The 14,306-nt window shown below is 38.4% G+C and overlaps 1 protein-coding gene across 3 annotated transcripts in view; it reads right to left on the bottom strand.

Moving 5' to 3' along the window:
* LOC134677883 (synaptotagmin-7) overlaps nt 1-14,306 on the bottom strand; it is an 836,427-nt gene that overhangs the window by 508,244 nt on the left and 313,877 nt on the right. The gene's annotated exons all lie outside the window — the stretch shown is intronic.

Below are 14,306 nucleotides of genomic sequence, written 5' to 3'. Positions count from 1 at the left end.
AACTTGGACATAAAATGGGGCATTATCTATAAAAAGGGACCTTATTGTCGATGGCGCTTACGCCGCACAGCGTCGCGCGGCATTGTATTTATATCGGAGCATCGTTAATAATGGCGTAAGCGCCATCGACAATAAGGTCCCTTTTCATAGATAACGCTATAAATAATATTTTGATAAAACATTAATTTTGTGTTTTCTTTTTCAGGGAGAGTATCACTTCTCGAACTATTCAATACCGAATATGCCGCTCCTCGCGACTTTTCCTTTTTACAAAGGTCGCTATTTTGGAAAAGCGTATTATGAGACAACTGGTGAGAAGTTAATACAAGTGTATATAGATTTTATCATCAAACAGAGATTCCAATAACCCTGTTATAATTACTAGATATGCAACGGATAGTTGATTTGCCGGATACCGGATACCAGATATTCGGCCTGACCCTCAGCCGAATATTCGGTATCCGGCCGCCGAATATTCGGCCGGCGGAACTATACCTACAATTCGGTTTTTCAGGTGCGCATTGTGCAGGTTTTGACCTGTTTCGTAGTGATCTTTCGCGCGGACTGATTTCTAGGTTCGAAATGAGTGCGCGTGCATGTGAATGGAATCTTTTAATTGTATTTTAAACGATGAATTATAAACGAGTACGATTATGACCGTGACTATCTCTTAAAACCAATTTGTTTACTCCGAAATCAAACAAAGTTACTATCCGGTTCCGGTATCCGGCCGGATAGTAACGAAAAGGCGGGATAGGCCGGGTACCGTATAGTAACCAAATATCCGGTGCATCTCTAATAATTACAAGACAGCATGTATTTTTTATAGTGGGGTAAGTAAGTGCAGTGTTTATACAGGGTGTCCCAGAATTCGACGTCAAGCCGTAAACGGATGATAGACCAAGTCATAACAGTTATCATAAAAATACGAAAAAAAATCCTTCAGTGTTTTGTCTCTGGCGATGCCGCTTTGCACGATTGTTCCTAAGTAAAAACCAGTGACCAGAGAGCTGGCAGCTTTCTCTCGCAAAGCTTTAGCATCTCCATTCAGCGAGGAAATGCTGCCAGCATCTTTGGCTTGGCACAATGCCACGGGGCCTTGTTTACTAATCTAAAATTAATAGATTAATTTTTAGATTAATTTTTTTTATAGCTACGGAGCGGAGATAAAGGGGGGAATGATCAGTTTTTGCCTATTTTCTTGAATTGCTTTTGAATTATTTAGCCTAAAATGATAAAAAAATGTATTTGAGATTCTCACAATGATATTCCCACGATATAGTTTAAAAAACTTTATTTTTTAATTTTCTGTTTAATTTCCCGAAAGTGTCCGTTTTTGAGTCACAAACTTACATATTTGTATTAAATCTCCACTTAATTTGTCCAGTACTTTCGGAGAACGCTGTGACAGACGGACAGACAGATGCACGAGTAAACCTACAAAGGCTCCGTTTTTTCCTTTTAAGGTACGGAACCCCAAAAAACCGACAAGAAAATAAAAATGTGCACTAAAACATTTGCCCAAAATCCTTTAACCAGAGACATTTGTGTATGTAGACAAGTAATGTGTACCGCCAGACAGTAAGTGCAACGATCCATCTTCAGACTGTCACGGCAAATGGATGCTGCATCTCAGGCGTTATATCGACGGACATATATTATTGGGCGTCTTCAAACGTCTTCTGTGCGTCTGTTGCCTGTATTCGGATTTCGAGATAATCACAAGATCTAGAGACGATCTAGAGATCAACTAGATCTACATTAGATATCGACTAGATATGACTTGGATATCTAAGTCATAACTTGTCGAAATCGTTCAAGAGGACCTCCAGAATCGCGGAAACGCCAAATTTGACATATCTATCTTACAAATATCTTTAAATATTCCATATCGTAACTTGTTGAAGTCTAGTAGAAATCTAATTCATTTTCCGAATCGAGCCGTGTGGTTAAATGGATTTCGGGGCAGTTTTGAAAAACCATTAATTCTTAAAAAAATGGACTATAAAGTTCATTTTTAGTGTTCTGTACCCATAGGGTAAGAAACCGGACTTACTAAGACTCCGCTGTCCGTCTGTCTGTCCATCTGTCCGTCTGTCTGTCACCAGGCTGTAACTCGAGAACCGAGATTGTTTTTGGCATCATCGGTTGCATGAAATATTGCTCTAAACTCGGTCTAGAGGATTCCTAGTCTATGAGTACAAGGTACTTATACAATTAAATGACATTTCAAAGTCATATTCAAGAAGTCCAGTCAAGTACCTAGACTTGGCTCACGAGATAACCGCCATGTGGGATGTTGATTCGACGATCATTGCCCCGATAGTTATTTCAGTGAACGGTCTCATAGCAAAGAGTTCTCTCTCGTTAAATCTCGTTCTCTCGTCTTGTCTCGTCTCGTTAAATGGTTGGATCAAAAGTCAGATGCAGAAGGCGGTTATCTTGGACACGGCGCGGGTAGTCCGCCGGTTCCTCTCTCTGCAGCCCTGGCCGCGTAGCCAAGATGCCAATCGCTTACGCTCCGTAGCGATCGAAACGCAAATTGTCACTGTCACACTAATATGGAAGAGTGATAGAGATACATAATGCTTTTCGTTGTCGAAGCGATAGCGATTGTAACCTTGGCTAGGCCGGCTGACCACTGGCAGCTTGGGCATTGCCCCGCTGCTGGCGGCACCCTAGGTTAGGTTTTTTTTATAATGTGTTTATTATGTTTTTTTTATTCTTTTGTGTTTTCATATTTTACTTTTATTAGGTAAAGGTAATATAATTTACGACCTCATATGCCAGTTTAAATTCGATTTTATGTATTATCCTGAGCAAAAATTAATAGAACAGGAACCTATGGATCGATATTCAAATAGAATAATGAACTTGGAATAATTTAGGACAATTGAATTAATGCGAACAAGTGCCATCGGGCTTGATAATGAGGTTAGGTTGAGTGCTGTCAACCCCACAGCTTCGGGTACAGGTCTAGACTTAAAAATAATTGAAATTAGCGACCCGCTCCGGCTTCGCACAGGTAAACCTTAACAAATTATAGGGACCGCCCATACAACCATTTCTAGTCGCCGTTACGACGCGGTGTTGACACATCTTGTGTCGACACCGTCTGTTTCGGTCACAATTCCAGTCGCAGAGTCGTCGCCGTGTCGACACAGTTACCAGAAATGGGGAAGGGTCGACACATGACACAAAGTGACATAAAGTGTGGTCGCCGTGTGCACACATTGTTTCGGGTTTGCGACTACTTTATGCCAAAATCATTCGTTCATTCGTTCATTTCGTTCCTGTCAAATGGAAACTGTCAGATGGAAAAATGCTTAAATAAAAATAAGTGACATTAATACGCCATCTCTAAAACGGATTACAAGACGTAATTATATATTGTTTGCATTTATATTACAATAGGACTTAAATTATTATGGGGAATTATACTGCTCGAGTGATTTGATAAACTAAGTGTAATATAATCAACGCGCCACCACATTGTGTTAGTTTAGCCGGAAATGAAATTGTTTACTTCTCAGTGCCTGTGTTCATAACTATATTATTTGATGCATTTTTAGTACTTCGATGCGTATACTATACTTAAATAACAGAAATAACGCTTTACATACTACGAAACTTGTTAATTATGATGTATAAATATGGTTTAAGGCTGAGAAATATTGCAGTCACAAAGTAGTCGCAAATGTTTCGACTTTGTGTCGACTCTGTGTTGACACATGACACGCGCTGTCAAAAGTAATAACAAAGTTACTGGATTTGCAAAATGGCTCCTTGTGTTCATTCGTTTTCAGATATTCTCAAAGTGTAAGAGCCATGCCGTGGAATAAAAAAAAGTTAATCCTCATATTTTAATCGCGATTAATTTAGTCGACCTAACATAGATTGAAATTGCATTAATCTGAATATTAATCGAATAAATTATCGATTAAATCTCGATTGAAAGTTGACAGGGGGACATTTTTGTATGTAAATGGAATAGAATTTGCATGTAAATATTTCCCACCTTTTCGGGGCGGGGACAAATGGGAACACACAATTTTTGGATGTATTCCCATTTATTCCCGCAGGGAACAGATGGAATAGGATTTGAAAGTAAATATTTCCCATTTTTTCCCCCCTTATCGGGCTGGGGACAAATGGGAACACACAATTTTCGGATGTAATACCATTTATCATTTATCCTCGCAGGGAACAGATGGAATAAGATTTGCATGTAAATATTTCCCATTTATTCCACCTTATCGGGGTGGGGACAAATGGGAACACACAATTTTCAGATGTATTCCCATTTATCCCCGTAGGGAACAGATGGAATAGGATTTGCATGTAAATATTTCCCAATTTTCCCACCATTTCGGGGTGGGGACAAATGGGAACATACAATTTTCAGATGTAATCCCATTTATCCACACAGGGAACAAATGGAATAGTATTTGCATGTAAATATTTCCCATTTTTTCCCACCTTATCGGGGTGGGGACAAATGGGAACACACAATTTTCGGATGTATTCCCATTTATCTCCGTAGGGAACAGATGGAATAGGATTTGCATGTAAATATTTCCCATTTTTTCCACCTTATCGGGGTGGGGACAAATGGGAACACACAATTTTCGGATGTATTCCCATTTATCCCCGTAGGGAACAGATGGAATAGGCTTTGCATGTAAATATTTCCCAATTTTCCCACCTTTTCGGGGTGGGGACAAATGGGAACACACAATTTTCAGATGTAATCCCATTTATCCCCGCAGGGAACAGATGGAATAGGCTTTGCATGTAAATATTTCCCAATTTTCCCACCTTTTCCCACCTTTTCGGGGTGGGGACAAATGGGAACACACAATTTTCAGATGTAATCCCATTTATCCCCGCAGGGAACAGATGGAATAGTATTTGCATGTAAATATTTCCCATTTTTTCCCACCTTATCGGGGTGGGGACAAATGGGAACACACAATTTTCGGATGTAATCCCATTTATCATCGCAGGGAACAGATGGAATAGGATTTGCATGTAAATATTTCCCATTTTTTCCACCTTATCAGGGTGGGGACAACTGGGAACACACAATTTTCGGATGTATTCCCATTTATCTCCGTAGGGAACAGATGGAATAGGATTTGCATGTAAATATTTCCCATTTTTTCCACCTTATCGGGGTGGGGACAAATGGGAACACACAATTTTCGGATGTATTCCCATTTATCCCCGTAGGGACCAGATGAAATAGGATTTGCATGTAAATATTTCCCAATTTTCCCACCTTTTCGGGGTGGGGACAAATGGGAACACACAATTTTCAGATGTAATCCCATTTATCCCCGCAGGGAACAGATGGAATAGTATTTGCATGTAAATATTTCCCAATTTTCCCACCTTTTCGGGGTGGGGACAAATGGGAACACACAATTTTCAGATGTAATCCCATTTATCCCCGCAGGGAACAGATGGAATAGTATTTGCATGTAAATATTTCCCATTTTTTCCCACCTTATCGGGGTGGGGACAAATGGGAACACACAATTTTCGGATGTAATCCCATTTATCCTCGCAGGGAACAGATGGAATAGGATTTGCATGTAAATATTTCCCATTTTTTCCACCTTATCGGGGTGGGGACAAATGGGAACACACAATTTTCGGATGTATTCCCATTTATCTCCGTAGGGAACAGATGGAATAGGATTTGCATGTAAATATTTCCCATTTTTTCCCACCTTATCGGTATGGGGACAAATGGGAACACACAATTTTCGGATGTATTTCCATTTATCTCCGTAGGGAACAGATGGAATAGGATTTGCATGTAAATATTTCCCATTTTTTCCCACCTTATCGGTATGGGGACAAATGGGAACACACAATTTTCAGATGTACTCCCTGGCGTGACAATGTGACGTAACGTGACAGGTGCGACATTTCGACAAGTCTCATTGTTGCTGACGTCACAGGCATCCATGGGCTACGGTTATCGCTTACCATCGGGCGGGCCGTATTCCTGTTTGTCACCATCATTGTATTATTTTTAAAAACTTTATTATATCGGCAAAAACATGTATTTCTTTTGCGATGTTTATGATGATAATGATGGAAATTGTCACAAGATTTCAAAGAACTTTCGGTAATTCTTGAGTTCTGTGTCGGAATTTCGTGACAATTGTCGTATTTCTTGTGACAAATTTAATGTCATTAGCTTCTACGTAATAAGTACTTATTAACTGGCGATATGGTGGAGTTTTTTTTTAATTAACATGTTGGTGGCAAACAACCACACCGCCCGTCTGATGGTAAGCGTTTACCGTAGCCCATGGAGGCCTGTGACTTCAATTACAGTGATGTAGACAATAGGGAATATTAGGCAAAGCTCTGCGTAGGTGGCACTAGTAGTACACATACAGTAAACAAACATGCGTCACTACGTCACTCACATATCGCCTATCGTGAAACACGACAATCGAGGGTTCGGTTTCTGCCTCTCTATCACTCTCGCATGTTCGAGCGATAAAGAGGCGGATAACTAAATTTCGATTTTCGCGTTTACCGGTAGGCACTTGTTAACAAACCGCCTTGATGCATCAATGTCATATTTTATTGTCTTTGAAAACTTGACAAAAAACAGTTTAAGGCACAGTATGTATAAGTTAGTCTATGAATTTACTGAGTCGGTAGTGCTGCACTCTGGCGGCAGAACATTGCAGTAATATACCCTATTGTTGGACCTGTCACGTCCTAAAACCTATAAAACAATATTCATGACGACTTTTATGACAAATCCGCCATCTTGGATTATAAAATGGTCGTCATTTTCGAATTCTGCACTCCCTAAAACCTATAAATCGACATCCGTGACGACGCAAGTTATCTTTATTTTCAGATCTAACCAATTGCTACAGAATACAAAGGACAAAAAAAGAAGCAAGGAGGTAATGAAACAAGCAAAAATACTGATGATTCCTCGACGCAATTGGATGATTCTTAAATTGTGTCCAGATTTTCTTGTCATAAAAGTTTTTATTTTTCACATATAACTCACACAAGCTCCGTGACATTTCGACCTTGTAATTTTTTTTATGTTTTTGTTTATATATGCGTATCTCACTAGAATAATATAATCAAGGTATGTTTATGTTTGATGGTTGAAATAGTAACTCTAAAAATTATATTTGTGTCTTATATTCCTGCCGCAGACTTTTATTTTTCCTTTTCCTTCTACACAAGTTAGGCCAAGTAATAAGAATTTAGGGCTCTCAATTTTATCTTGACTTCTACATCAGTAAAGCTACGAGGCCATGTTTGGTATCGTTTTCGTATAAATTCACAGTACCAAATTTAGTTATGGTATCACATTGACACCATTCCGAAGTAAAAACATATAAACTTATTAAAATACTTTCTTTTAAACTCCTCTTCACGCTTAAACTGCTGAACAGTTTTAATTTAAAGGTACACATATATTTTGAGTCCCGAGACAGGACATGATAAGTTATGTCAAAAATCATCCTTTAAAGGTGTGAAATGTGGTGCAGGGCGGAATTCAGAATTGAATTCTTGAAGTTAATACTTACTGTTTAAGTTTAGGTTTGAAGTCATGTTTTTTATCATTTTCAACTAAATCAAAGATGTAGAATTGTAGACCATCCCAAATTTCATATAAATCGGTTCAGCGGTTATTGATTGTCCGTACAAATTTTCACGCCACTTTTCACACCTTCAAAAGATGATTTTGGTTATAAGATCTATCCTATGTCCTGTTCCGGGACGCAAACTATTTCTATACCAAATTTCAACGAAATCGGTTCAGCGGTTAAGCGTCAAGAGGAGTTTAAAAAATACCGGCCAAGTGCGAGCCGGACTCGCGTATTAAGGGTTCCGTACATTAAGTCCGCCTCGCGCTTGGCTGCACATTTCTAATACGTTTTCCTGTCATCTTAATAATCGTGATAGGTAAAGGACTATTTTGTGTATTTTTTTCAAAATTTATGACCTAGTAGTTTCGGAGATAAAGGGGGGGCAATGGTCATTTTTTGGGTATAAAATCAATTTGTTTACGTTATATGTCCGTCTTTGGGTCTCTAATTTACATATATGTACCAAATTTCAACTTAATTGGTCCAGTAGTTTCCGAGAAAATAGGCTGTGACAGACGGACAGACATACAGACGCACGAGTGATCCTATAAGGGTTCAATTTTTTCCTTTCGAGGTACGGAACCCTAAAAAAATTGTTTATAAATTTTGTGGAACACGGCCTAGCACCTTCACTGATGTAGAGATCAAGATAAAATTGAGAGCCCTAAATAAAGTTTCAAGAGCGGATATCTCAAAAACTATTCAATATATGGAAAAAATTGACTAAATAAACTTGTAACAAATTAAATTAACTTTCATTTTCTATAAGTGGCCATGTCGCTACGATGCATAGTTTCCGAGATATAATCGAAAAACCGGAAAATGGGACCTTCAAAGCCCCCTCTCTCCCCCCCGCTCAAAGGCTACGGCCGAGGACTTTTGATATGTTCACCTCCTAACTTGTCCAAACCAAGTTAAGGAGCCAAAAATTGTGTTCTGAGCATTTCCCTCTACAACTTTATTGAGCATTCGTTGCCTGACCTAGTAGCGTATTGCATTTCTTTAAAAACTTTTCTGTAAAAGGTTGACGGGTGTTGGGTGTTTATATGGTTTTGGTCGATTTTTATCATTCGCATCGCCCATGATGACTTACTAGAATTACGAGCACACGAGACACTAATAGTAGTTTGACAAACCTTGGTTTTCAAGAGGTATTTTATATTGACATTTGCTGTCACAAATTTGCTGTCAGATTTAGTCGCAAACCGCACGCAAAGTGCACACAAATGTGTCGACACCTTGTTACGGAAAAGTGTAGACACGGCGACGACACTTTGTTTCGAAACAATTCTAGACACATTGTGTGGACTCTGTTACGACACATCTGACATTTAGTTACCACTTTGATGATTCTGCGACTGGAATGGTTATATGGGCGTGCGCGTTAGATGGTCTGCCATCTTGTGGCCTGAATCGGAAACATAATATGCACATGTACATTGCCAAAGCAAGTGCTACCATCTACCGTTCTCGTCGGTACGTTTCCTTGAATAGGTTCCGCCATCTTACAAACACAATTAGCGAATAATCGGTGGTCCTTATATCTGTAATTTTAACTTATGTATGTGTAAGAAACGGATAAATATTTTATCTAAATCTGGCCCTAAAAGTTTTTTGAATAAGGGGAATAATCTAGACGTATTACCTAGAGAATTCGGAAGGAAATATTTTTTTCGACAATAAACGTGGGCGTGGTAGTAAAAGCATCATAAATTTCAGAATCCTGGGAAAATATCTCTCGGAAACCTTTTAGAATGATTGCGAAGTGACACATAAAAACCTAGAATTTTAGGATTCACTTATTTTCATCATGAATAAGATCTGTGGTAGAAATAATATGGTTGTAGTGCCTAAGGGGCCCACTGATTAACAGTCCGCCGGACGGTATCTGCCTGTTAGTTGTTCGGAACTGTCAAAATTTTGTTCTAAATGACAGGCCGATACTGTCCGGCGGACTGTTAATCAGTGGGCCCCTTTAGACTCAAATTTACCTAACTAGTTGCTTTAAACCAAAATATTACTTTTCTTATCCGCGAAAAGATAACGCTAATTTTTGATTCTATTCATTAACTAGGGGATCTATAAGCTGTAGATCTCGCGATAAGCCTAAACACATCTTTTTAGAGTTCCGTACCCAAAGGATGAAAACGGAACCCTATTACTAAGACTCAACTATCCGTCTGTCTGCCTGTCACCAGGCTGTATCTCACGAACCGTGACAATTGAAATTTTCTTAGATTATGTATTTCTGTTGCCGCTATAACGACAAATACTAAAAGGTACCGAGCGAGTACGAGAGTACTAGTTCCAAATCAATCAGTCGATCTACAAAAGAGTCAATAAAATCTGTTAAATTTTCGAAAGACTAAAAATATTATTATGTAATTTATATGGGCAGTAGAATAAATATAAACTCTTGATAGAAAAAGGTGTCGCATGCGCGTTGCCAATATTTTAAATACAGTAACAATATGTTAATTATGCATGTATAATTTATTAATTTCTTATTTAACCCTTATCTTGGCATCGTAACACCCGTGATACATGGAACTTAAAAAAAATTAGCAGATTCACTGTAGTACCTAACAAAATAATTCTGCCCTCAATAAGTCGAGGCACCCTCCTTACTTATAGAAAAAAATAATGGACACAAGTGTCATTGTAAATTAGTTAGTAATAATCAACATGGCGCCACAGAAACAACAGATTTCGGTTCGCACTGGATGTTTTGCATTTATTTCTTAGATTAGTATATATTTTTCCATAATCTACATTTTGATGCATTTACTATCATAACAGTGCATAAATATTTACAATGCTTTCGAATTTAAAAACATTTAATACACAGAACCTGATATAAAACTGTTATGTATTATATTTGATACATTGCCAAGAACTTAGAAATGTACATATCTAAAGAATTGTATTACATTTAATACATTGCCAAGTTGTCGTCAAAATAGTTTTACAGGTTTTTATTATTTTTTTATATTTGTGGGGATACAAAACATGTTTCAAGTATTTAATATTAGTTGTCGTATTATTTAGTCATTGAACTTTGATTTTTTTAAGTACTAGATGTTATTTAACTGTATATTCGTACGCTGTAGCATAATTGCTACGCCATAGCCCGTAGCACGGAAAAATCCGTGCATGGCAAAAATGCCCCAAATATGAAAAAAAAATTTTTTTTTTACTTTTCATATTTTACTCAACTTTTTGCTGACGGATTTTTTGCAACTTTACGGGATCAAATTTTCCGCCCATGTGATCAGGTATTCGTAGATATAATTTATTTTTACAGGTGTAATAGTTATCTAATGCTTTGGATTGGGTTTAATTAGCAATAAATGATAATTTCTGTTGTATTACATGTTTTATTTTTATTAAAATCCGCATTTTTCTTCTAAAAAGTAGGTAACTATTTTGTCGACGGATTGGCACTGTATCAAATATGATACATATGATTTTCCGAAATTGGAATATCCTGGATTTTTTTCCTTATTTTTTAATAGTCTAGTATGCTCAATAGGTGACGAAAAACTAAAAAAATGTTTATATTTAAGATATTTTGAGCCTTGCCAAGATAAGGGTTAAGCGAAGTTTTGTTATATCTTCTTGAGAAATAAAGATTCTTAAACCTGAAATTTTCGAAAGACTAAAAAATATTATTATGTAATTTATGTGTTATGGGCAGTAGAATAAATATAAACTCTTGATAGAAAAATCAAGGTTATATTAAAAAAACCGGGCAAGTGCGAGTCGGACTCGCGCACTAAGGGTTCCGTACCATAATGCAAAAAAAAAACAAAAAAAAAGCAGAAAAAAAACCGGTCACCCATCCAAGTACTGACCACTCCCGACGTTGCTTAAACTTTGGTCAAAAATCACGTTTGTTGTATGGGAGCCCCATTTAAATCTTTTTTTTATTCTGTTTTTAGTATTTGTTGTTATAGCGGCAACAGAAATACATCATCTGTGAAAATTTCAACTGTCCAGCTATCACGGTTCGTGAGATACAGCCTGGTGACAGACAGACGGACGGACGGACGGACGGACAGCGAAGTCTTAGTAATAGGGTCCCGTTTTAGCCTTTGGGTACGGAACCCTAAAGAACTAGTGTAACAGTGATGAAGCCATTTTTCTCCACAAACACCCTCATCGTCGCGACGCCATTGACGTCACTTCGTAGTTAAGGGATGGGACATAAAGTGATGAGTTGGCTCAAAATGCACCTCGATACCACATTTTTCAAAATATTCAATGAATCCACTAACTAACTAATATCAGCGATTCAAAGAGGATATTGGCCTCCGAAACGAGAGCACGGCACTTTTCCCGATCCTGCGCCGTTTCCTGCCAATTATCGGCTTGAAGCTGACGCAGATCCGTTTCCAGACTGTCTCCCCAGCGGTATCTGGGTATCTGGGGGGGGGGGGGGGGGGGGGGTAAAGTTCGACGTCTGATCCACTCGGCCACCTAGGGTTGCCAGATGGTCGGGATTTGGCGGGATTCTCCCGATTTCTAACATGTGTTCCAGAATCCCGACAAAGTGTAAACTGTCCCGAAAAACAGCTTCACGTTTTAAAACAATAATTTCAAGCTCCGAACTGTCGTCGAGCGAGCGAGCTGACGTAGTGCCAATAATGTAAAATATCGTTGTTTTTAATACAATTACTTTAATTTGAATGTTTTTTTTTTTCCGACTTAATAAGTCCCAAAATCCCGAAAAATTTCTCTTGTTTCCCGATAATAGCGCCTTTCGATCTGGCAACTCTACGGCCACCATTCGCTGTCAAGTTATCAAAAGTTGAAGTATTTTGTCTTCCTAACCTCCTTTTTGAACTTTTATTGTGTAACTAGGGGTTCCAATTTCAAAAACAAAACAATTGGTTCTGGGTCTCAGGAGGTAAAAGCCACATCACTATCTTGTTAGAAAGTGTTTACACTCCCGACCCGCCATTATGTAAAGCAGCGTCCACACTACGCGAAATGTTTTATGTTTGCGATGTTTTCGTGTTGTTAAGAACTACTGAAGTAGAAGGATTATGGTGTTATTTGGAGTTCAAGGATTTTGTTTCTTATTTATCGTTGTTTATTAAATGTTGTCGTAGAATATTGATTTTAGGGTTCCGTACCCAAAGGGTAAAACGGGACCCTATTACTAAGACTCCGTCTGTCTGTCCATCTGTCCGTAACCAGGCCTGTACCTCATGAACCGTGTTAGTAGACAGTTGAAATTTTCACAGATGATGTATTTTCCTTGCCGCTATAACAACAAATACTATAAAGTACGGAACCCTCGGTGGGCGAGTCCGACTCGCACTTGTTTTTTAATTATCTGCAACATGCACATTTGTCTTGACATCTGACTATATAAAATGTCATTCTATGGAACTTGCTAAATATGTAAACAAACCGCCATATTGAAATTGTGTCTGAATCACAGAATAATTAATAGTACTACCGTACAGAAAGGAAACTTCCTACAACAACGAAGTTTGACAGCGGTTCAGGGTCGAATCATGCTGTCTCTATCTAATATATGGCATTATCCCTTTTGGCTATTTAGGGTTGGCAAAAATCAAGTGATTATCTTATCTGTGGTCGTGCACGCAAAAGGAAGTCAAGTTTCGCCAACCCTAATAATTGCTCGGAGCAATACTGAGCCGAGCGGAGCCGAGTTTGACCGAAGTCATGAGTTTCGCACCCCTGTCTGAATATCAATTTACTAGTGACTTTTGTTTACTTGGCAAGTGCCATTGCATGACACTTTAGATAACTACATTCTTCCATGTTTATTCTAACAAAGAAATCAAAAGATTGCTTTACATAATTCTCATCAAGATTTATCTCCGAAATATATGAACTCAACAGGACTCGGCACACGTACGAACACACTTGTACTAGCTTACGTAACATTTCGACTTCATCACTTCATAAAACCAGTTTAATTTTGACCTCTGATTGCTAACAAGTATTATGTATATCTAGTTTTAGTTACACTGGACATTGCTTGGCATATATCCTATTTACACATCTGTATTTGCCACGGAGCCTCTAGGTGTTTTCGTAAGGAATCATAATATTTGAACAACTTTAGCTTGTTCTAGAGATTGAATAAGATTATTTGGTTGAAGCATATACATACTTATGTGGTGTTTTTTTTTTTTTTATTATGAATGGGCTTACTCATGGCCACAGACTAGCCGAGGCGTAGACGTGGCCTACGATGGAGCGAGCTCGCCCAGAAGGTGCCTGTTCACTCTTGATTTGAAGGTTGCCGGGTTATAAGAACACGGAAATATAGACGCCGGCAAGGAATTCCATTCCTTGGCAGTGCGCATAAGGAAAGTAGAAGCAAAGCGCTTCGTGCGAATTGGTGGAATATCTACCAAGTAAGGATGGAAACCGGCCGTGCGTCTAAAAGTCCGATGGTAGAATGGGGACGGTGGAATAAGCTCGTGTAGTTCTTGGGCACACTCCCCGAAGTGCAACCTGTAGAATACCGACAGGCTGGCGACTTTCCGCGTTACGTGTTACGTATTCTATCAATGTCCTGAAGATATTGTCATAGATATTCTAAAATATGATTTCTCCAAGTTTGTTTGTTTGTTGATTTGTTTTGTTGTTCTAAATCTCTTGAGAGTTTAAATCTTG

The sequence above is a fragment of the Cydia fagiglandana genome, chromosome 27 (assembly GCF_963556715.1).
Source record: "Cydia fagiglandana chromosome 27, ilCydFagi1.1, whole genome shotgun sequence".
Taxonomy (NCBI): Eukaryota; Metazoa; Arthropoda; class Insecta; order Lepidoptera; family Tortricidae; genus Cydia; species Cydia fagiglandana.
Note: the sequence above shows the minus strand (reverse complement) of the source record. Positions and strands in the feature narration are given on the sequence as shown.